Consider the following 23,680-nt stretch of genomic DNA (forward strand, 5'->3'; position numbering starts at 1 on the left):
TGCAGAGAATATCCCCTGCCTCTGATTTCTGTATCTCCAAAATTACCTTCCATTGTGGAAAGCAGTTTTTGTATAGCCTATAACATGTCAATTTTGAATTGTGTTGAATAAGCATCTTGCAGTCCATAAAATCTTTTATTGATATTGATCTGAAATTGCCGCTGTAATCGTGTTAAGTCTCCAACTTGGATTTTTCTTGGTACTTTTTGTTTTGCCTTTTCAAAGTTTGTTTTTTGTTCTTGCTTGGCACGGAAAGCGATCAGATCAGATGTCAGCTGCACTACACACTTTAATATCCTGGATAAGTTGAGCTACGTTTTCATTCCAGCTGGCAGCTTTTTAATCTGATCTATGGGTAGATATCTTACTAGGGAATGAATATTCTACCAACAAGAAACCCCAGAGTGATTCTGTCAGTCTTTTGCCATCCTGACTCTTTTTATCATTTTATTTATTTATTTATTTATTTTGAAGCACACTTACAGCTTTCATTCTTCTCTCTGCTTGTTGTCGGGACTCTCAGGTGTGAGCACATGGCATGGCTGAGGACACTGTCACAGTTTGCAGCAAGCTGCAAGTTTAGCAGCACAGTTCTCTGTTGGTGTGCAGTACGCTATAATTGCCAGTTTCCTATATTGCATTTGAGATGCAGCTTGCAGAAATTGGGTGTTAATTGCCTCCCAGCCCTTCAGCGGTTTTTCAGCATTAGAAACCTTAATTTAATGCTGCACTTTCTTTTGGGAGGGAGAATCATTTTCCCATCTTGGTTCATTGTATCAGTGAGGAATTCTTATTTAGTTGTGTCTCCCACCCACTCCACAGCATCAACAGAAGCTGGAGATATTGAGAATGTTCTCATGTTTTCTCTGTTACTTGTGCAGCTTTTGACCTGGGTGATTTCTAGTAGCCCAGGGAGTTCTAATTGTAGCCAGAAGAGGAGCATTCATTTTGGAAGTTGCTGTTGCATTTGGAATACGTTCCTGCCACTCCTGTGCTGTGTAGTGCTGTGCTGCTGTGGGAAAAGGGGAGATCAGAGCACTGCAGTATCCAGTTTCATCCCTTCCCTTGGCCTGAGAAGTCATCAGAGGGGATTTGGCTAACTCGGGCAAGGAGAGGCTTGCAAAGTGCAGTGGAGTTGAAACCATTGCTTGGGCAAGTGACCATTAAAAGCAGCAGAGTGCAGTAGCCATCTTCAGCTGCTCCTGATATATCCATGAGCAAAGCTGGCTTGTCAGAGCCTTGGAATCCAAGCAATTTCTCTAAAGGCTCAATTTTTTTAGACATTCTTTTAGCAAAGAGTAGTAGTGGCAACCTTGTTTGCCTTACTGACTTAGTTGCACCACTTGGGTACCTCTGCTTGTCACATCTGCAGCTCACTGCTGAGGGGAACTTGGAAGCCAGTGGGTCTGTAACACAGCATATGACTTGCTTTTCATGTGATCTTTACTCTTCTAGACCTGCCTGCCTTGGCTTAGCCTATGCTGGAGCAAGTTGTAACTTTTGATATAGCTCACAAGGTTCCCATGATGTTCTCAACTCTCTTCTGATGTGTCAACATGCAGATCCTAAGGAAAGCTCCCTTCTGGCCCAGGTGATGTTAAATTTTAAATGGTATCTTTCAACAGTTACTGAGCTGGATGCTTTCCCATCCCATCAGTCCTTTTACACAAGAGGGAAGTACTTTTGGAAGTTGTAATTATGATCAAGTTGTTCATTCTGCCTAATGTTTCTATATTTTAGGTCTAGTTTTGTGTGCATGGTAGGGAAATACCCCTTCCTTTTGCAGTTCTGAAATTTTTCTGTGTAGGAAATCCAAAATTACACTTTACTTGTACTGTAGTATGGCTTGCTGACCTGTAATCTTGGGTCTGCTACTACCTGTCAGTTCTATTTCTGTAACTATGTATTAAACTATTCCTATATAATTATATAGTGGGAAAAAAAAGAGCATGTATTATGAATACAACATGAGTATTGTCTGCATGGCAATTTACATGACATGGATTTAGTGAAAAAACATTCACACATGCATCTCTCCAGCTTTCCTTGGGATCTTGGATAGTGTTGCATATTCCTGCTACCACATACAGTCACAAGGTGGAAACTGTGCTGCAAGGGATAATCTCTTGTTTGTTACATTGAGTGCTTTTTCTTTTCTCCTGTTTTTTAATGAGTCCCTTTCTGAAACAGCCGAAGCCTCGTTGTCCTTTTATCAAATCCCAGTTGGTGATCGCTATTAGCAACAAGATAACACATTTTCACAAGCTTGCACCTGGTTTTCTAAAAAGGAGCATGAGCTGCTTTGCACATAAGCTCTCTCTTAGATTATAAGGGGTTCAATTTGAATAGCTGATTCATGTTCTGTACTTAAGATACCTACTACTTCAGATCTGTCAGAAGCTGAAATGTACTTTGTTTGGCTTGCATTTCACTAAATTAAGTAACTTGGGGAAGTTTTAAAAGCAGAGATTTTCACCTGTAATGATTACAGTCCTAATGAATGGAAGGCAGAAGCTGAGTTGTCATTGTAGGTAATAAGACTTTTTTTTTTTTTTGTAAGAAAAAAAGTTTGCTTGAAGGAGGATCTTTTAGCCTTAGTTAGCTGCTTCATTAGAACTCAAGTTATTAAATCAGCTGTGTGAACATCCATGAAGCTGTTACTGAGGACCTTCCCAGCAGCTCTTCTGCAGACAAGAAAAAAAAAAAAAAAAGACTGCTTAAGCTGGATCCAACATTCCTTAAAACCAATGAAAAGGGTGTTTCATGTTTGAACTTTGGATCAGGTCCTGTGGCATTAGAAACAATGAGGTGATTTAATGATTTGACATATGTTCTACTTGTTCCCTACCACCCACCCCACCACTTAAGTTGGACTGTCTTATTTTTACTAATAGAAACCATACTGACTGCATATGAGATTCTTCTCTGTGGTCATATTTCCATGAGCCTCTGAGATGCCAGCAAGGCAGAGTTTTATAGGGGACTAATATTACAGACTAATATAGGGAGGAAAACAAAAAAATCCAAACAGTATAGTGGTTTTCTGGCACATGAGCCCTGAAATTTCAACATGTTATCTGCAGAAATCTTGTATCTCCAGTGTTTACATATGTGACTCAGTGCTTAGTCTTCCCTCTCTCAGTAAGTAGCATTTCCATGTTCCAGCACTCTTCCAAGGGAATGTTTTTAGGAAGCACAGTGTATCTGTTCTAGGTGAAGAATAGCCAAGAGTTGTACTATGTCAATTGACTATTTCTTTGGAAAAAAGAAGAAACCAAAACCAAACAATCATACAACAGATGGAGAGCATTGTTTCTTCATATCTTTGTTTGAGAGGCAATATTCTTCTAACTGAATAACCTATAATAGTGTAACCTATAATAGTATAACTTATAATAGTATATAGCAAAACTAACTCAAGCTTCAGTTTGTGTTGGTTAGGACAGACCTGGCTATGTCTGTCCCAGATGGCATTTCTCCCCAGGTATCAGTGTAATTTCGTGATGGGACAAGCAAAACTGTACTTCCATGCAGCAAAGCCCTTGGTGATACTGGGTATTTGGTGACATGTGTAGAAGTGAGGAACTTTGGATCAGTTTTTGTTTCCAGTTCTTGAGTGACTGTAGCAAGCACCTACTAAACTTCCTTGGAAAAAAATAAAAAAAGCTTTTCTTGGTGACCCAATGTGGGGGTTTTTTTGTTTGTTTTCTGTTTTTTAATGTGAAGGTCAGCTGGGAGTCCTGTCTGGGCATAAGAGGCCCTTGAAGGGTGGGGAGTGTGGTCCCTAGGCAGGAATATTGGGAAGGTTCTGCATGTGCTCCTTTGGGGCAACCAGAGCCCCTGCCCAGCTGTTTGGAAATAGCAGAGAGGAAAACAAGATGGGTGATAACTAGTTCCCAAGGGGACTTCTGTTTAGCTCTCTGTCAGAAGCACTGAGGCTGCAGGATGGTAGGCCAGAGAAAGGAGTGGTCCTCATACAAGAGCCCTTAAATTTAGATATCCCCTTAGCTAATTAACTTGCTTCCTGAACTCGTATGTCTTGGAATATATGGGAGTATTTTGCAGGAAATAGAGCAGCTGATCACAACAAATGTGGGGTTTGGGGTTTGTGGGTTTTTTACCCCAACTCTGGCTGCATTAAGCCTCCAGGTAAAGCAGCATGGGCTGAATTCCTGTTCTTGGCTTAGGCCATACAGGTGTTGGCCACTTAGAGCCCTTCTTAGGCTCCGTATACCTGACGTTGCTTTAAACTCTATGATTTTATCTTGATTCGTTGTGACTACATCTATATTGCTAAACTAGGTCCAGGGCAGAAGCTCAAGTGTATGCATTTAGGTGGTCTTTGCATGCTCCTGGCCAGGGTTTTGGCTGGGGGCTTTTCCTGAGCCATGCCCAGGTGTGGGGATGCCCCTGGAGCAGGAGGAACAGGAATACATCTCTGGAGGGAAGTGTGTTTATATAGGTGGGAGCTGTGCTGTGCCAGGGAATAGGTATTGACCTTCTAAATGCTATATACCTGTATATTAAGGTGAAGAGCTTTTTTCATGTTGTCCTTCTTATTTTTGGTTTTCTGAAGCTCATAAGTGTGTATGTGTACATACAGACGTATGGTACAGAATGGCAGAGCCATTTCTGCCCCATTTGGGAGTGCAGAGATGGGCACCAGGGTCACCTTCCTCCTTGCCACAGCAAAGAGCAGGAGAACCACCCCTGCTGGGAGAGGTGGAGAGGGTCCTTGCATGCATCCTCACACCCCAAAGTGTGTCTTAGTGGACTGGTGCTTATAGATTCCTCTTGGGGGCTGAAGATGGGGTTTCAGATCTCAGACAGCAATGGACATTGTACCATGTCTATTTTCAAGGCAAGTGCTTTTGAAGCACTTTGAGCCACTGAAAAGAAAGGGCACGATGCTTTTGAACTGCTTAAGGTAGAGGTAAAAAAGCTCTCCTCTTTTATTTCTTCTAGCTGAAGGGAAGGGAGATGAAACAAAGAGCAAACTCCAGTAGGGAGATCACGCTTGGAAAGCGAAGTGATGGTTTTACCTTCTTGCAGAAGAGCTAGATTTCTAAGAATTGGTTCTGCTCCACACAGCATTTCCCAGGCTTACTCCAGGCTCCTGCTCACCCTGCATCCTGAGTTCTGCAAGCCCTTTTCCTGGCATGCCTGGTGTTGCCATGTGCCTGTCAGGCAGTGGGTGTACTGTGCTGCCACGTGGAGCCTTCTTCAGTACTTTACAATTTCTGCAGCACCTTCTGCAAATGCTGAATTGTCTTTCATGATTTAATCTGAGTTTAATAACTAAGGATATAACAGTTCATTCACACAGTGCTTAAAGTTCACGTATAGCTACAGGTCCATGTGATTGATTGATTTATTTATTTATAAGCATACTTTTTCTGATTTTATTAATACCTCCTTAATGCACTTGAGTTCCAGTCTGAACAGATTCTGTTACTTGGTCAAGCCTAATTCTGGGGCTTTGGAGTTGCATAAAATACTTACAGGTTTTCACCCTTTTTTTGGTACTGTGTTCATATCTGACACTTACAGTTCCATGAAATACAGCCCTAAGTTGATGAAATTAACTTTTCTTGATCCAAGAGATTAAATGTGTATGTACATTTTTAAGCAGAACCTGTTGCTGTGATTCCCCATCAAAGAAAATCTTGTGGACTCGAATGAGTAAGACTTAGGAAGAATGTTCTCCAGGGGAAGCTGATTAGTTAATACTTAAGTGGTGTCTTTTTCTTTCCTCTCCCTCTGCACCTCCAGACCTGAAACAACACAAATGATTCCTAGATCAAAAGAATGCTTGAGTCCCTTTTATCGGACAAATAACACAAATGGTAGGCTCTTACTTTTTTCACATGGGTAATGGCATGGGCTTTCACAATTCCTTTAATAACTTAAAGTAGGTCATAATACTCACCACTGCATCCTTAAACTGGTATAAATCTTGGTTTCCAGAGTTTTAATTACATTGGCTGCTCCCATTAGGTGGTCTTGTTTCATGGCAGGATGCTAGACAGCTCTCTTGCTCTGAGTCATTTATGTGGACTGTGGGTATGTCTGTCAAACCATAATGAGCAATGAAAGAATGAAGAATGTTAATTTAACTGATGCTGCTTTTGCTGTTAATGTAAGTATCACCAGCTGCACCTCATAAACATTGCTGTTTGCTTGCCTGTGCATTGCCATCCAGGGAGACCTCCCGTGATGGATGGAGGCAGAATTAGACTGATGGCTTGCATGACACAACTTTTCTCTAGTACTACTCCTGTGAATGCTTTTCTGTTGCAAGAGACAAGTCTTAACTTTTAATTACTTTTCAAACTAGCAAGTGCTGCTCGTGTCAAATGCTGATAATTGGTTTATGACACAGAGGTATTATAAATAAGGAGAGGTCAGCATAGATAATGTGCATGTTACCTGCTGGAGGAACGATGGCTGGGTAGAAGTGACACTTAGGAGATGCTCACTTTGGCATGTGGAGGTTCTCATTGCTCACACACAGCTTCTTAAACAATGGGCCCTGGAAAAGGGACTGTCTGCAGCAAGGGCATTGCTCGAAGTCACTTTATAATTAGAGAAATTACTGAATAATGCAAAACTCTGTGAATGGGTTTTTTTTCCAGCCCATTAAACATTCATGTAAACCTTCAAAATAAAGCTGCATACCTCTTTTCACCTGTCAGCTGTGGTGTGCACTGAGCAAAAGCACATTTTGTTTCTCTTGGGTGGGTCGTGAGGATGGTGATTAATCCCAAGAATTTGACACAGACCACTTGCACTCCAGTGCCAGCTCATCTGGAAGCATCTCTCCCTCCCACCTTTGTTTCCACTGATTAAGGTGCTCCTGTACCTCTTAGCATAAAGCTGCTTCTCATTGACATCCTGTCCAATGTTTTTTCTTTGCCTTGATAGTTTCTTCGTGTTTCTCATCTGTAGCACAGCTCCATTCTCACTCAGATATAGCCATTTATTTTAAAGGTGATTTATTACATGTTTCCACTTTTACTCCAAGTGTATGTCAGGCTGAAATGCTCTAAATCAAAATGACTGTACTCTTTAGGATTTAAATTATTTAGGGTTTAAAACAAGGAATACTCATTTAAGTAATTGATTTATTTTTGTTCTGTATTGCATATAACTTATTTTCATAATATTCTTCAGTTAGCAATAATTGAAGTGATTTACAAGTATAAATACCTTAAATTTATACAGTCATTGCTAGTCATAATAATACACTCTTATCTCTGCACACTGTTACATTTTAAAGCTTTATATTCTTTGCCAAGTAATAAATATTGTAGCTTTATTAAATTTTTAACAGATGAATTAATTCATGGCAGGACATTTTTCAGATATTTTTCTGAACACCTGCAATCAGTGAAGCTCCTTGTTTTGAGAGAGATGGGAGGGATGCAGGATGCTGGTCTGGTGGGTGTGAATCACAGGACCTGCTGGTCAGAGCACTGGACCATAGGCCAAGGGATGATCTTTGCTTTTGGGATACACCTGGGAAGGATGAGAACTGTTGTGCTGCCTGGTTTCTCATATGTGTCCTACCTGTAGGTTATGTTATGCTGCCTTTCTGTGAGGGGTTTTGTTGTTTTACAGCAAAGTAAGGTAGAGCAAAGCAGCATCTGGGTGCTACTTCCAGTGAATTTTTAGATTGCAAATACTCTTCATACCCACCAGGTATTTTTTTCAACTAGGTGCAAAAGAGACTGCTGCTATATTGAACACTCTAGTGGACTGTGATCTGGTTGTATCACTAATCCCCAGAAACACCAATACATGCTTTTGTTTTGATTTTTTGTTTGTTTTCCTCCAAGAAGGAAAAGCATTCTGTGCTTTACTGCCCCAAGGTTCTCCTGCCATCTCAGTTTAACTGGGTGTTGCTCACCTTGTTGGATAGGCTTGAGATAATAAAATGACCAAGGAGATGTGCCAGCCTTCCACCTCTTCATGTTTAATCTATGGGGTGTCTAGATAAAGGGCAGCGTATCTGTCCTCATAGAAGCCATGAAGTCAGGATCAAATGGGTGAAACTCCTTGTTTTGGGACTTTTCTAATGAGTTGGTAATAACGTTTCTTTTAATTTGACACTGCTCTTAAGTTTTGCTTTGAACAGATTTACTGTGGGAAACACAGAAGTGCTTCAGTGGATTAAATATTCCATATATAAAATTGAATGGGTGGAGGAAATTAACTTCTCTTGAGAAAAAACAAAACAAAAAACCCAAACCAAACAACTTCTGATCTTATGTTAGAAATAACTTAGGTCATGCTGCATTAGCAATCAACAAGTAACATTTTTGTTTTCAGCAACTCACCTTGTATTAATTTTCATTAGGATTCCAGATAATATACTGCTAACCATTCGTTTCTCACCTAGTTTGCTCAGTGCTGACAGATAATAGATGGTCATAGCACAAATAAATTTGAGACTGCATCCATGAAAATGTGAAAATTGGAGCCTCATCATTATTTAAAATGTGTGCTCACTCAAATGAGGTTTAAGAGTCTACTTTGGAGATAAAGTAGACCAGATTGCTGTGAAGGCTGCTCCAGTGTCAGACAGGTTAATGTGGATGTATTATGTATTTATATAGCCTATAGGAGGATAACTTTTTAGCAAATAATTTGGACTCCATGTGCACTTGATCAGGACTCATTAATAACCCATGGCTACACTGTTCTTGTGGTATGAAGTTACACAGGCAATCAGAAAGATTAATTCTGGGGCTATCTATTGTAGTTTGGGAGAAAACGTCCAAAGAAGCAGGTGAGTTGTGTGATAGGTGCTGAACAGAGATTCATGTAGGCTGAGCTATAGATTAAGATCCCTTGCAATCCCTGATTTTTTTTTTTTCTGAAATGGCAATTAATTTTTTTTATTTTACTCATGGAAATTGGAATAATACTGCTTTTCTGTGAAGGTGAGGGGTGCTCACACTCCCTACGCCTTGGTGAGCACCCTGTGCGAATCTATAACCTCTGTGCATAAGAAAAAAATTGTTTTTCCTGTCATGCCCACATTTCCATGAGAATTGCAGTAATTCAATCAGAAGTTAATAACTAATATGATGATACACATGGTAAGATTTGATGCAGAGGAGGTAAGAATTAGTTACACATGAGACAAGAAGAATTTTCTTTTTTAGTGGTAACTTGATTTCCTTGTTTGAGTCACGAGAGACCAACATATTTGAAGTTCTTTGGAGCATGGACATCTTTAGTTCACTTGTACTGGTTACAAAATGTCATTATTTTGTATGGGTTTTGCACATCTCAGTTGTCATTGCAGAAGCAAAACTCTTGATAGGCCTTTTCTGGAATAGTGTGTGCCCATAGCATGGCGTTTGGGTTATGTAGTTTATGGAATTGGTCTTGGAGCAGACACTTGTCTAGACAGATCACATGAAAGCAATTTTGAGAGTCTGAATTATGCATATGACAAATGAAGACCATGAGAGAACATTTAAGTGAGGAGAGTTTGAATGGAGATGTTAAGTGAGATGGAGCTTGTGGCTGGAAATCACATCACCAGAGAGCTGGAGCTGTGGAGAAGGCTTTTGTACTAATCCTGATATCACTGTTAAACCATGAGAAGAAAAATCCCTGGTGCTGGAGTGTGATCATTGCATATACTTTTTGTCATCAGCATAGTCGCTATGTCAAGAAATGGGTGTGTGATAATCTTATTCAAAGCCTTTGACAGGCTGCAGGACACTGCCTGGGGCTGTTTAGACAAATAGCACCCATGGAGAAGAATACTGTTACCTGACACTAAAAATTAATAACTTCCTGATTGTGGTGGTGCTGGTTTGTCATGAGACAAGCAAGCCCTCTGTAGCTGGTGAACTTGCATGTGTTTTAGTCAGAGCTGTAAAAAAGTGTATCAGAGGAGGCACTGCAGTTTTTCACCTGGAGCATTCGTGTCTCTGCAGATATGTTCAGAGCATCATGAAGATGGTAGTAACTTCATGAAATGATTTGCTGTAATGCTTCATTCCAAGTAGTTGTGTGGAAGGTGCCTACCAAGCTTATTGAGAAAGTTGGAGGTAGCCCTGATATGTCACCCAATAAGCATTCTGCTGAAAATAAATGATTGCCAGGAAAATATGAATCCTCTAGGAGAATGCTTTCCTTCCCCTTGTCTCCCACATAGGCATCTGGATGACTGCAAGCAGTGCTGACTCTTCTTGGGGAAGGTCACCTCTCAGGCTGCCCACTGAAGGTTTCTCAGCACCATATGTATAGAGCCAAAACGCTGTGTTCTCATTCAAGCTAATTCTTGAAGTAAAACTTGCATCTCAACTTCAACAGCATGATCTCTACACAATCAAATGAATTCTGTGATGTTCATCTGTGCTAAAATCAACAGTTGACATCACAACAAATTCTTGCTGTGAAGGAATTGCTTCTTTTTCTAATTATTCATATAGAATCAAAAGTTTGATTGACTGTAACCTGCTCACCTCCCACATTTCCTCTTCTGTCTTCACTTGCTTTCCTCTTTCCACTAAAGGGGATCTTTTGTAACTGAGCTGTTTGTTCTGCTGTGTCTTTGGGGATGACAAATTATGCTACAGATCTTTTTTTAGCGTTGTAATTGGGAGGGGGAAAGAGGAGATTAAGAGCTCTTGTTATGCCAGTGTGCTGCTGGCAGTTGGCTTTGGAAATTTGGTTCATTGCTTTGGAAAAGTGGCCAAGTTCTGTGCCTCAAAGGTGTGAGATTTTGAGTCTTGTCATTCTAATATTGATTTGTGTTATAATAAATGTGACAGCTGGTAAAGTATTGAGTAAGAGAAATGTAATTAATGCCAATCAACATGAGCTTATAGAAAATAGATCCTGTCAAGATAACCTGATATTTATCAAGTGTTGTTAATGTGATGGCAAATTTGATACTTATGGTCTCTAGAAGGCATTTGACTTGGTGTCACCATTGTGATTAAGAAACTAGGATGAAATAGAGTTGGCAAGTGTGAGGGATGGGAACTGAGTTGGCCCTGCTTCAGGCATTTACAGTGTGGTGTCCTACTCTGAAGCAGTTGTCCTGGGCTCCCTTCACAGTCAATGGAGAGGAGGAGAGGGCTATTAATCCAGTTTGAGATGACACCAGGGGGACATAAGCTTTTGGAACAAAGTTGTTGCATTGCCTGTGTCAGTAATCTCCATGTACATCCCTAGGAGAACTTCAGGGAGTCTGTGTTCAGTCTAGGTCTGACTGTACAGCAGGCACTCTCAGAATGTTCAGGTTTGTCAGCATCTCAAGGAGGCTGAGATAGGGTAGAAGAGTGGTGATAGTGGCTAAGGGGGTGGAAAGACATGCCTTTAAGCCTCTGGGATTTCTTACAGTCATTCATTACCCTAATCCAAGGGAAGGGAAGGAAAGAATTTGTTAGCTTTCCTAATTGGGAAATTTTAAGAAAGGAAGATTCTTCAGTCTGTTGAACAAAAATATACTAAGATTCATTGTCTAGAAATGAAAGCCAAGAAAAATCATAATAGATTTTGACAGCAGGAATAATTAATCACTAAAATGTTTCACCAACAGCCCCAGAGCATCACTAAAAATTTTGTAATCATGGCAGGATTTTTATTTTTTCTTACGGATAATGCAAAGAACTGAGTCCTGTACCTTTACAATGTGCAAGCAAATTGGACTAAAGTCAAGAAGGGACTGCTAGGATTATCTGGCAGTGCTGGTCCCTGCAAAGACAATACGGTTTTCCCTGCTGTACTCAACTTCTCAGTCCAAAGTGAGTCTGAGAGAAAATTGAGGCTACATTTGGGAAATCAGAGGTGACTTCTGTAAATGAAGCAAATTACTTCTCTTTGTGTCCTAAGGCTAACTCCTCTAAGTAGACACTCATATTTTTGGAAACCTTTTTGGCATACATTTGATGGAGATACCACAGTGCAGCAGTGTTACCACCTTGGTTATTTTTACCTTTCAGATTACTTTGTACCTAAATGAGGGTGTTACCTTCTCTTTGGGGTATGGCAGTGTTCTGATCTTCTTGCCTTTTGGAGCACAGGCTGTTCTTTCCAAGCTAATGCTACTTACTTTCCCTTCTCATTTTGCAGCATCAGACCCACCAGAATGAGGTTTTAGGTGTTTCTGCTGTCTCTGGTACATCATGAGCAAGTGCAGTCTGTTCTCTGCTCATTTTCTATTAGTGTTGTGTGGAGCTTCACCTAAGGGAAGGAGGGACACTCCTCTGAAGAGCCAGGCAATCTCTTTGCTACTGCCCTGCCTCTTTTGCAGCAGCCTGTCCCCATCTTGCAGCTCTTGAGATGCCTGAGAGGATTCTTCCCACTCCAAACATGGCATGATGTGGCTGTCTTCACATCACCTGCAGCTGGTTATGTTACCTGACTCCCTGATAGTACCTGAAAGTCTTCCTAGAAGAGAAAGGCTTTCTGTGAAAAGCCATCTGCAAATGATGAACCATCAGACTTTGTTCTGGTTCTACTTTTTCTATTGATTTTTTTGACAAAAATCTGGAAAACACCTTGAACTACAGACAGTTGGTTCATGATGTCAAAGTAGTTTTGAGGTATTTTCAGTCTCAGCCGCTTCAGTGCTTTGAACACTGGTCTCTCTCCAGCTGCTGCAGTGAAGAAATAGAGTTGGGAAGATATGTTAGTCAAGCTGTCCTGAAATTTTTCAGCCTTTTAATCCCAATGCCTTCAAACTGTTTCAGAAGAGTGCATCTTTCCTAGTCTTTACTTTGGTAAAGAAATAAAAGGCCTTTCAGCAGGCATACCTGCCTTTATCTCTCCAGAAAAGCCAGTGGACTTGAGTGAATTGTGAAGAAGCTGTCTCTGCTTTAAGGAAATCTACCCCTTCTACTAGACTCTGTGTATTTGTCTTCAAAGAAACCTTGCTATTCAGGTGAACAGTTTTGAACTGAACATTGAAGATTCATTAGAACTCTGCATTTGTTTGAATAAGCAGCCTTTTCAGCTGCCTCTTTGCATTTGAGTATTTTGCATGTCTCTGAGCTCCACAGACCTCAGCTCCTTGAGCTTTTCCCACAAAATAAAAATGACAAGTGAGTAAGAAATTCCTGTGTGCATCATCAGTCATCTGTCTGAGTCTGTGCTACAGAATACCACAGAAATTAAAGTTATCTGGATAACACAGTTTCATGTTTAACATGGTTTAGGGGAAGGATAGTGAAAGACATTCTTAGAAGATGGGCTTCTCAAGTGCCTATCTACATTTTCTTCTGGAGTTTTATTCAGTTGAGCAAGTGTGTATCCTTTAACTTCATTTAGAGCAGCATCAGCTGAAAGCCATTTCAAGAAAAATGAGACTTGGTAGGCTATTAATGCTGGGTGTCTGATCCTCTTGCTCTATAAACTTATTACTAACCTGTTACCTCTGTACCCCCATGCAGTGTTCTGAAGGTTTTTTTTTATCAAGTGTAAACTGTCTTGTCTAACTTTGCCATGATTGCTCATTGCATTTGAGTTTGCAAAAATAGCTTTGTTTATGATCTGATATTTTTAATGGCATATTTCACTGTTTCCATTTAGAATTCAAAGTGACATCTTTGTTTTTCCTTTTTAAAGAGCAGCACAATCCAGATGCCTGTCAAAGAGTTGTTGATGTAGCATTTTATGAGTAATCCCTCTGTCTGCATTTTTTGTTTTGTCAGAAATGTTTGCCAAGCTCTTATAAAGCTCCCTATGAATATTATTGATGTATACTTCCTTTTAAAGAAGTGATTATCCATGCAGGAATACAAACTGAGCAGTCAGTTCTAAACCATGGATGTTTTCTCCAAAGTTGTGTAATGTCACAAGAGGAGTTAATTCGCTGATGTAATGGAACAGGGAGGGTACTGAGCTAAAATTATTCCCCCCTTTCCTTTGTTCCAGTTTAACTCCTTGAAGGAAGGACCAGCATTTGAAAGCAGGGGACTTTTGAACAAGTGTTACACAGAATGAACTCAGGGTTACTGTCAATCTTTGATGAAGAGAAGTTAATAGTTCCCAGCCTGCTTTCGGAGAGATGAGTGTGATTGCAAGAAACATTCTGAGTAAAACATACCAAGCAGTCTTTGGAATCCAGCAATTATAATTTCAAACCCAGAGCTGTTAGACAGTACATCCCATGATACTCTCATCTGTTACTGTTTAAAGATTTATTTAAATAGCTTGCACTTTAGGCATTCTCCTCTCTGCTAATTTTTCTTGGGTGTTTCCTTAGTCTTTGTGGCTGAGACGTCAATTCTTTTGGACCTTGGTGAATGCTGGCAGCATTGCCAGGCTTTTTCCAAGCATTTCAGAATCCCTTTGGCTTACACATGCTCTGGGTTCTGCAGCATTTTTTCCTGCAAATTATTAGCTTGCCAGTTTTCAGTTGAGGAAAAGACATCTGTGAATTCTGTTACAAATAATAAATATGGGTCAATATACACAATAGCATTCTGTGGGCATCACAGTGCAGAGCAGAGACTTCTTCTCAAAGTCAAGTGAAACTGGGAAATAGGATGAATCTTTCAGCTCCAGCCCTGTGGTTTGTTGTTTGGTTGGGTTTTTTTGTTTGGTTTTTTTTTTTTTTTAATCCTAGCCTGCAACTCTTGGCTTCAGCCTTGCCCAACTTCAGAGCTTGCGGGATCCATAATTACTCCTTTCCAGACCACTTGCTGGGCTTCTGGCGATGTTAGGGCAATGGGTCACACCAGGCATCCAAAGATATGGAGCTGGAATAGTCCCAGTGAAATACACTGAAGGTAACTGAGACAGCACAGCAGTTTGCCCTAACCTGTGCAGTACTGAAAACTCAGGTACATTTGTACTTAGCTTTGTGCTAAGCTTGCCTGTTTGTGGGGTGGCTGATTCTGGTTTGCCAGATACACTGCCTATAAGCACCCATCTTTTACTGCTTACGAAACATCTACTTAGCCTACCTAGTAAGTGTTAACTTATCTTCACCAGCCCCCCATCCCCATAGACACACACACACACAGAGACGTACACACTCATTTGCTTTCCTTTGCCTTGTTTATTTGCAAAGTGTGTGCTCCAGCTGTGCCTCTGTCAAGCATTTCATTCTCTCTTCAATTCCTGCCCCAATCTGTGGTACCTAGTGTGGGGAAGGTTACGTTTGCAGTGCAAAGCAGCTTGTAAAAGGCATTTTTGAAGCACTTTGTGCTTTACAGTTGATTTATAGCTTGTCTGCACAGGCAGGCTTTCATGAAGTATTTTTGTATTAAACTTTTCCTGGTTAATTAACCTACAATAACTCTCTCCTTGTCCTTGGCTTTATCCTTCCTCCTTTGCAAATACTTTTCTTCAAATACAAGGGGGACATTACAGGAAGGTGCTGCCTGGTGCACTGCATCCTCACTGAGGTCTGTTATGGGCTTCTGCTGCAGAACATTGGGTGATCTCTGCTTTGGGGGAGCTCTGGAGCAATCCCTCATTGCAGTAATGAGTTGCCAGATATTGCTGCCTGCTCTTCACCTCACTTTAGATCAGGATGCTGCTGTTTAAATCCATATACACTTCTCTCTCTATCTGTACAGCTCTTGGGTTTTGAGCTGCTCTGCTGTATTGCCCTTCATCTGTAATGAAGAACCTCTGAAACTGTCCAGCTGTGAGTGAAAATTGTGGGTTTTGACTTAACATCATATGAAATAATTCTCTCCATCATCCTTTCATGCCTTTTGGAAACCTTTTTTTCTAATTTACTGTGTAAAGCTAAAGCATGGCGAGCTTTCCATTGCCTGTTTGTGCTGTCACAGAATCTTCTTGTTTTCTGGTTCAGGGTAGCTCTACCTTGTCCAAACCCAAACTGCTGCAGTTTGGGGGAATCCAATTCTTAGAGCTGCTTTGTCTAAGAGATCCAGACATGCTTCTCAGTGACCAGGATTTTGAAGTCAGACACTTCTGACAATTCCATCCCTTCATGACCATGCCCTTGTTGATGAGTTAGGTGAGCTGGCACCAACTTCTTCCACAATTTAACTGGCCTTCTGCTAATTTAACCTTTAAGAATGAACTGCCAGCTTAATGAAGCTTGCTACTGTATGCAATTTAGATGAAATAATGCAGGTGCTTGGTTTTCTTCACATACAGTTTGCTTCATGTACTTTAACTTAGAAGCTCAGGTAGAGTACAGGATCTGTGAGGTTGTTAGGCTCCCAAAAGAGAGGTGAGGCAGTGGCTGAAGCTTCTGTAATGTATCTTCATCTTTAAGTCTTAATACAGGGACTTGAGGCTTTCTTTTATAGATAGTACACAATGATGAGAGATGGCAGCTCTTAGTTTTGATGTTTAAACCTCCTTTATTTGCTTCTGCCCCTTCCAGGTTCAGTATTTTGTTTTGGTCATCTGGAAACACCTGGCCTTGCCTTGGTTTACCTCAGTGGCAGCTGCAGCAAAGTTTGGCTAAGATTAATATCCTTAACTATAAACAGGCAAGATTTTCTAAAGTGAGTGCAGAAAAACCCACCCAAATGCTAGTAAAAAATGTGAATTGCAGTATTTTAAATGGTGAAGACATTTGATCATAATTTCAACTTGTCTTTGGGCGTATCCAGGAGCATGCCGACTTTGTCAACAAATGTCTTTGTGTGCCATTTTCATGGTGACAGATTATTGCTTTGGTTTTTTTTTTTCTTTTTTTTCCTTGATCCTTATTTGTACAGATGTCCTGTATAAAGCTATGCGGTCTGCTTTGCCATTTTGTATGACACTTCTCTCTAGAGTCTGCATGACTCTTTTTGTAAATATTCAAGTCTTCCGTTATTGAGGTGGGAAAGAAAAAGGTTTCCTTCATGTAAAACTGTTATTGGCTTCTCAGGATTTTTCCCTATCAGAGGAATTTTGTGTTACTGTCAAAGGCTTTTCTGTTCTGTGAAGTCCTGTAACTAGAGTCCTGAGATGGCTTTGAAAAGTAGATGTTTCCCTAAGGAGATCTTCTGGAGTAGCTCTGGCCTAGTGTTGCCCTTGGAGATGATGGAGTAACTGTGATAGGATGAGTCACTGTGCAAAGGAGAAATGGCTCCCTTGAGCTTTTTCTTTCTCTCTGTAAACTACTTCATGAAAACGGAATTCTTTTTGACAAACAAAAAATCAAAACTAAAGATCGTATTTTTGTTTGAGCTTTTTCAAGCAGTCCACTCTAAATTCTTCAGTCATGTTGTGGAGGTCAGAAATACTTGGCTGAAATGTCTCAACAACGTGTTTTGAGAAGCATTAAATAGATAACTGTGTAGACCAGCTATTTGAAAAGCCTTAACTCCAAAATTGGTCTAACCAACCAATTTGTAAACAAATCAAGCTAAGGAGAAGGGTTGATCCCCATGTGACAGAGAGAACAGGAATGATTCAGGGTAACTTGGAGGGGATGTTTACATATCTGTGCCTCCTCCAGGCTTTTTGTGTGTTTCCTCCTTATCTTGCTTTGCATTTTCAAGAAACTAACCTGCAGCTGCCTAGTGGTTAGGCAAGGCTGTAGTTTTTCTGTGTGAAGTAAGGACTAAAAATTGTAACTGTTTGGTCTGGTTGTTTTATGAGTTTTAATTTTGGGCTGTCAGCTGGGCCTGCTCCCATCCCTCTTAAGTTTGTTGTTTTTTTTTAATTTCTACTTGTGATTGTAAATCTTGCCTTGCAGCCAGCTCTTATTACAGATCATTCATTGCAGTATGAGCCATTTGGTCAGCTCATCAAGCTAAAGTTGCTGTATTCTTCATTCACAAGCATATAGTATGAATTTGCCAATTTTATTAAACTCTCTTAAAGGAACAGAGCAAACCAAGTGTCCATGGATAAGTTACTCAGTTCTTCACGTGCTTCTGTTTCCTGTTCCTTTACATCATCACCTTCACCACTCTTCAGTCTCTAAGCCCTTCAGCACCAAGGCAGTTTTAGGCTTTCACAAGGGAAATTATTTGGTTGTGCTATTTAAACATAGCAAAAATCCTATAAATACTCTGTAATAACAAACTAACTGGATAGGAAGTTTATCTTCCAAAGAGATGTTTTGCATGGTGAGCTCCCTACTGCTTGCAGGTAGGATTAGTGAAGCGTTGTTCTTCTACCTCAGAATTATTATAATTGCATAAACCATAAAGTTTATATAAAAAGAAAAAAGCTTAAGCTGAGGTAATGGGAGGGAAGCCCCGATTGCATTGTTCAAGAGAAGCACTCTGTAAACTCTAAATTAGTTCCTATCAACTCAATTACTTGTATGCAGTTTTCCTGTCATTGTTACAATCTTCTCTGTAGAAAGGGAAACTCCAGTGCTAAAAACATGAAATCAATAGGTACTGTTATATCCACTTAAAAAAAATTGTATTGATTTGCACATAATGACAGCAGTTCATTCTTGCAGGATTACATGCCTCTTCCTGTCATAAAGATTACTTCAATATATATTACATCTGAGATGGTGAACATAAGTATAAAATCACTTTGCTTTATGAATAGCCCTTTTACTCTGTGCATTAAAATGAGTAATATTTCTTTTAAATTTATCTCCAGGGATTGTTTTTGTTCCATGGACAGTTCCTGTGTTACCAAAGACTCTAGAACACTATTAAACTTTTAAATAATCCTGTATTTCTTTGTTTTTGCAAATCCTTGAACTGTTCCACTCGACCAGCATCTAATTCTGTGCTTCATAATAAATTTCTGCCACCTTCAGGGAGTCATGTTCTTAGTCATGGTGCCATGTAAAGTCTCCCATTGTGCAGCAATATTTTTTTTTTTGTCTTGTGCTGTAGCTCATTTGAAGCCTACTCTTACTAAGCATAGGTGACTTCATTCTCATGAATTAAAATAAGTCTTTTCAACTCTTTCTAGGTAATCTGGCTTCCCAGAGATCTCCTGCTAAATGCAAGGGTTTGCTGTCCTGTTTACTGACTGTTATACCTGACGCTGATTTTGAGGCAGGTTCTGGATATTGGAGGGTAAGTGTGCAGATGTCTGCTGTTTGTGTTTTGTTTTTCTTTTGTGGTCTCTTATTTGCTTACAGGAACACAATTTGGGCTGTGCTTTTCCTTTCAGTGACTGCAGTAAGTTCCCTATGGGAGAGTGTACAACTGAACATAAATATTACAATGGCAAAATGATGTAGTGGTACGAATGCTAATGCAGCAAACCTGGTCAGGAATATTTGAATTTGGTGGTCTAGCCCCAAGAAGGAGCAAAGTTTATATTATGTGCAAAACTCACAGGCCTATACCTGATAAAATTATAAAAAGCTGTATTGTGCTTACTTGGGCATAAAGCTTTGAATTGTAAGCTGACACATTTATTTTTATATCACAAATGAAACATCATTCATAATGTTAACATAGTTACATATATCTGTGAGGCTTGCAGGATCAAGTTTAAATATTTGAGAAAGGGAGATTAAAGGCACCTTGGTTTCTTGGGGGCAAAGGGAGGGCAAAGAAAGAACTGATTCCCTCTCATCCAATTCTACTGTGTGCATTAGAAACTGAAGTACTTCACTGCATTGTTAAATGACTTCTGTGAGAATTTTTTACCTTCCCATTGCAGGAGAGAAGTGTAACTTAGTGGACACAAATTTGGTTTATCTTTTAGTTGCTTCTTCCTGAGTCTTAATCCTCTGTTTCCACCTTCTCTTTCAAACTGCTGTTTTCCTTGCATCACTCCTCCCTAACTTATGTTTGAGATCCTCTTTCTATTTCTTCTTCATGGAGCCAATACTGGCCCTTGATGTTATTTGATAACTTCCTTGTCCCCCTGGATGTCTTTGACCAGCTTTCTATTCTCCCAACATGATCTGCAGATTTGTGGGATAGCTCAGGCTGGAAGGCACCTGTGAAGATCATCTCGTCCAACCTCATGTTCAGAACAGGTTACAGAGGGCCATATGCATTTCAGTTTTGAATATCTCCAAAGATTCAGACTCAAACTTCACTGGGCCCCTGCTGACTTCTTCCTTTTTGTCACATCTCTGTACCCTTACAAGAACAGGTTTGCTCTGTCTTCTCTGCACCTTCCCTTTGGTGATTCAAAAAACATAGTGAGATCTGTAGGAGATCAGCCTGGTTTCCATCCATTGACATCATCCTCCATTGCATCCAGTATGTCAGTGCCTTCTTTTTTCTGGAGGATTTCAAATCCTGCTTGAAGGAGAAGCATTGCTTCTCTGTACCTTCTGGCTGTGCTCTTGCTAACACTGTCCGGGATGGATGCACATGGTCTTTGGTGAAAGGGCAAATGCTGCTCAAGTTTTATTTGCTCTTTGCCAAAACTACGAAGTCCTATATTTTTTCCCTATTTTTAATTTGTAAATTTTTTCACAGACTGCTGTGCAATCCTTATTTCCTGTGTTTCCTTCTCCTTCACAGGATTCCTTATTTAACACCTCAGTATCCCCAGTGCATCTTTGATCTTAAGATTTCTGACAGCCTCTTCCTAGGAATGAGTTTGAACTACACTTTGGAAACACTGAAAGCCTGTTTCCATGTCTTTTACTCTTGGAAATGCATTTGTATTTCATAATAAATGTAAATGTATCTCACTAAACAACTAGCTTAAAGCTTTCAGTGTAGCTTTGATAATGTAAAAATCTTTTTCAATTCCTATCATTAGTATGTTCGAGGTAAAACAGGAAATTATGTGTATGCTTGGGTGTGCATAAGTGTGCATTTAATCCTTTTGTGCTATCAGTACAGAGTCATAAATAGTGCATATAGGAATGCATGTACAAAACTTGCTGGAAATTGAGTCTGAGTTATGAATACAAGGCTTTAATTTCATATTCTTTCCTTCTTTGTCCCTGCATGTGTGTGTAATGCTGCAAATTGCAGATACTAACAATTGTAGTTGTAGTTAAATAATTCTCCAAACTTCATTTTTAGTAGTCCTCATGGTTAATAATGTATGTGTTTTCCTGTATTTTAACAGATGTTGGGAGATAGGCCAGAGAATGTACACTCAGGAATACAGTCTTAGCCTTTAGACACCCTGGTCAGATGGTCCTTGAGGAACGTAGACACATCTCTTTGCTGCCTGGTTCACTTGTAAGTGGCCTTAGGGAAAAGACCTAAGGCATCAGTAGTTCAGTGCTCAGATCATAATAGCTTCGCTGGGGTGGCTGGAGCTCATATGCAAGTTCTTTGGGTTTTATCTCCCCAAGAGTGGAGCAAAAGAAAACACTGAGAGGGAAAATGGACCAGGGAGGGTTAAGCATTCTTAGTCGAAAATTAGTTGAGCAGAAAATAAAAAACAGAAGAAGAAAGGAAAAGAAAATGTACAGAAAGGAGGATGAAGACTTTAACTTGTGAAAAAGTATTTTGTTTTTAATTCAGAGAAGTTTTGTCCAACTCAAAGTAGTAGCTATATCAAAGCCACTCATACAGTGATGAGTGACAGTTCCATTCACTCTCTGTGGTAGGAAATGTCTAACAAATCCAGCTTGTGGTAAGTTGCAGCATTGCCTGCTTTCATCAACATGAAATGCTGAGGGTAGTCCTAGGCAAATTATTGCAGTTACTCTGTTAGGTTATGGTATGACTGTGGGTGTTTTGTGACCACAGCTGTGGTCTGGTTGCAACAAAAGAAACAAAAAAAATAAATTTGGAAAGGAGAAACCAGTGTCTAGGCTTCCTCCTGAAGGCTTCTGTTAGAATGAGTAGTTGTTTGAAAGGGGCTTGAATTCCAGGATTAACTTGGTCTCCTTGAGGGAATTGGCTGCACTTGGGAGCTGCACACTTGTCTGTCTTACCCATTTTTGGATATTCCAGGCTCAGCTGTTCCCCTTAAAAGGCCTTTTAACTTGCTTACTGTTTCTGAAGGATATAAAAAGTATTTATGCATGTTGACTGTAGCCCTGTATATCTTGACAATCACATGTGGATGCAATTTTTGTATTCCAACTGAGGAAGTACTTAACCCCAGTTTTTTCTGGTTCAGACTGAATTATTTTTTACCACATGCAGCACCTCTTACGAAAGTGCAGTTAGGGGGAGGAATTTGAAATGAAGAAGTTGAGAGATGTTTCTGTGATGCAGTTATTAAAATAACTTTGGGTCTCTCTGCACAGCAGACTGATTGCTTTTTGGAGTATTTCTTGGGAGTAGAAAGGGTCAGGAAGGTAAGTAAACTAAAAGTGAGACCTCAAATAACCACATGTGTTTAGGAGCATGAACACAATGATTGCATTTTGCTTTTCGTTTTTGTTGTTTTTATGTGAGTGAAAACAAAGATTTTGGTTTGTTCGGTTTCGTTCTTTTCAGGACAAGGAGCCAAGTGGAATGAATTAGGAAAAGTTAGTCACCAAAGTCTGGGGTCACAGTTTCTGTATGAATTAGTGATAAGCTTTGGGATGCAGCAGAGAAACCAAGGAATAGTGTCACTTGTCCCTCGTATGATATTCGTGGAATAATTCAGTTTGGGAAGGACCTTGGGAAGACTTTTCTTCGGCCTCCTATTCAAAGCAGTCCAACTGCAGAGGCAGAACTGCAACAGGAGGTTGTTTGGGGCTGTGTGTGTGTCCAGGTAAGTCCTTTAACACCACGGGGAAGGAGGCTCTGCAGCCTCCCCAGGCAGCTGTGCTGCTAGCTAAGCACCTGCTCAGAATTTTTCCTCTCTTGCCAGATTTTCCCTCTCTTACTGTGTGGCCTGGGACAATTCTGGCTCCCAATGTGTTCCAGACCTTTTAAGTATTCACTAAACCACAACAAAACAGAGCTCTGTGTTTGTAAAGACCTCAGCTCTATGTTTGTCAGGCAGTATATTTTTTGTGGAGTTTTAAGTCCATTTAACAGCAGCTGTGTGGTTTTGAGGTTGTTTTTTTTTTTTTTTTTTTAACACATCTCTGATTTTGGTGTACTTGCTACATCAGGGAGCAAGGATGGAGTGAGGCAACGTTCATACTAACATCTGTATAGACATCAACACAAAAACACCTGTGTTCCTTTCTGCTGAAGATAATGCATGTCATGTACATTTGGATTTACTCTCAGAGCTCAGAGTTGGATGTGGTTCTTGTTCTTATCGCTGCCGCAGCTGCCTTTTAATAGTTGTGCCTCAGCTTCCATGCTGTTAAAATGGAGATGATGTACTCTTATTGATGAGAGTGCTGCAGATCTTATGGTAACTGTTAAATGCTTTTAGTTCCTTGGGAGAAAACTGCTGTAAGAAAGGGGGGAGAGAAAAAAAAAAAAAGAAGTGTTTATAGTATAAAGTACATGCTTGTAGTTATACAGGATTACATTAACTCCATCCTCTTTGTAGGTTGCTTTTAAACCACAGAAGTATGCTTTTGTAATGCATTGCATTACAGTACAAATGAGATGCTTTTATCCAAATTACTTGTTGGAAATCGAAGGATACATACCCAAGAGTTCCTAGGATGGCCTCATTTTTCATATTCTAGATTTGAAAGTAGAAACAAAGTGTAGAAACTTGGGATTCTTTTAAAAATTAAGTCCTTTTGTAGAAGCAGTTAAGTATTTTTTTTTTTGTCAGCTTTAATAATAATGAGTTTTTGGTGCTGGGATGAGCGATAATTGCAAATGGCAAAAAGTCATTCGAACATTGTTACTCAGATTGCAGATTTTATTAATCATAAAAGAAATTATTCACCTAGAAAGTCTGCTTTATAAGTGCTCATTTACATGAAGCTCTATCTTTTGTTTAAAAAAGACACAACTAAAAAAACTTC

At 39.9% G+C, this 23,680-nt stretch overlaps 1 protein-coding gene across 1 annotated transcript in view; it reads left to right on the plus strand.

Moving 5' to 3' along the window:
- KLHL29 (kelch like family member 29) overlaps nt 1–23,680 on the plus strand; it is a 391,937-nt gene that overhangs the window by 44,716 nt on the left and 323,541 nt on the right. The window contains exon 2 of the mRNA XM_030448709.1: nt 18,841–18,947. The gene's annotated coding sequence lies outside the window, so the exon portion shown is untranslated. The remainder of the gene's footprint in view (nt 1–18,840; nt 18,948–23,680) is intronic.

The sequence above is a fragment of the Calypte anna genome, chromosome 3 (assembly GCF_003957555.1).
Source record: "Calypte anna isolate BGI_N300 chromosome 3, bCalAnn1_v1.p, whole genome shotgun sequence".
In the NCBI taxonomy this organism is placed as follows: domain Eukaryota; kingdom Metazoa; phylum Chordata; class Aves; order Apodiformes; family Trochilidae; genus Calypte; species Calypte anna.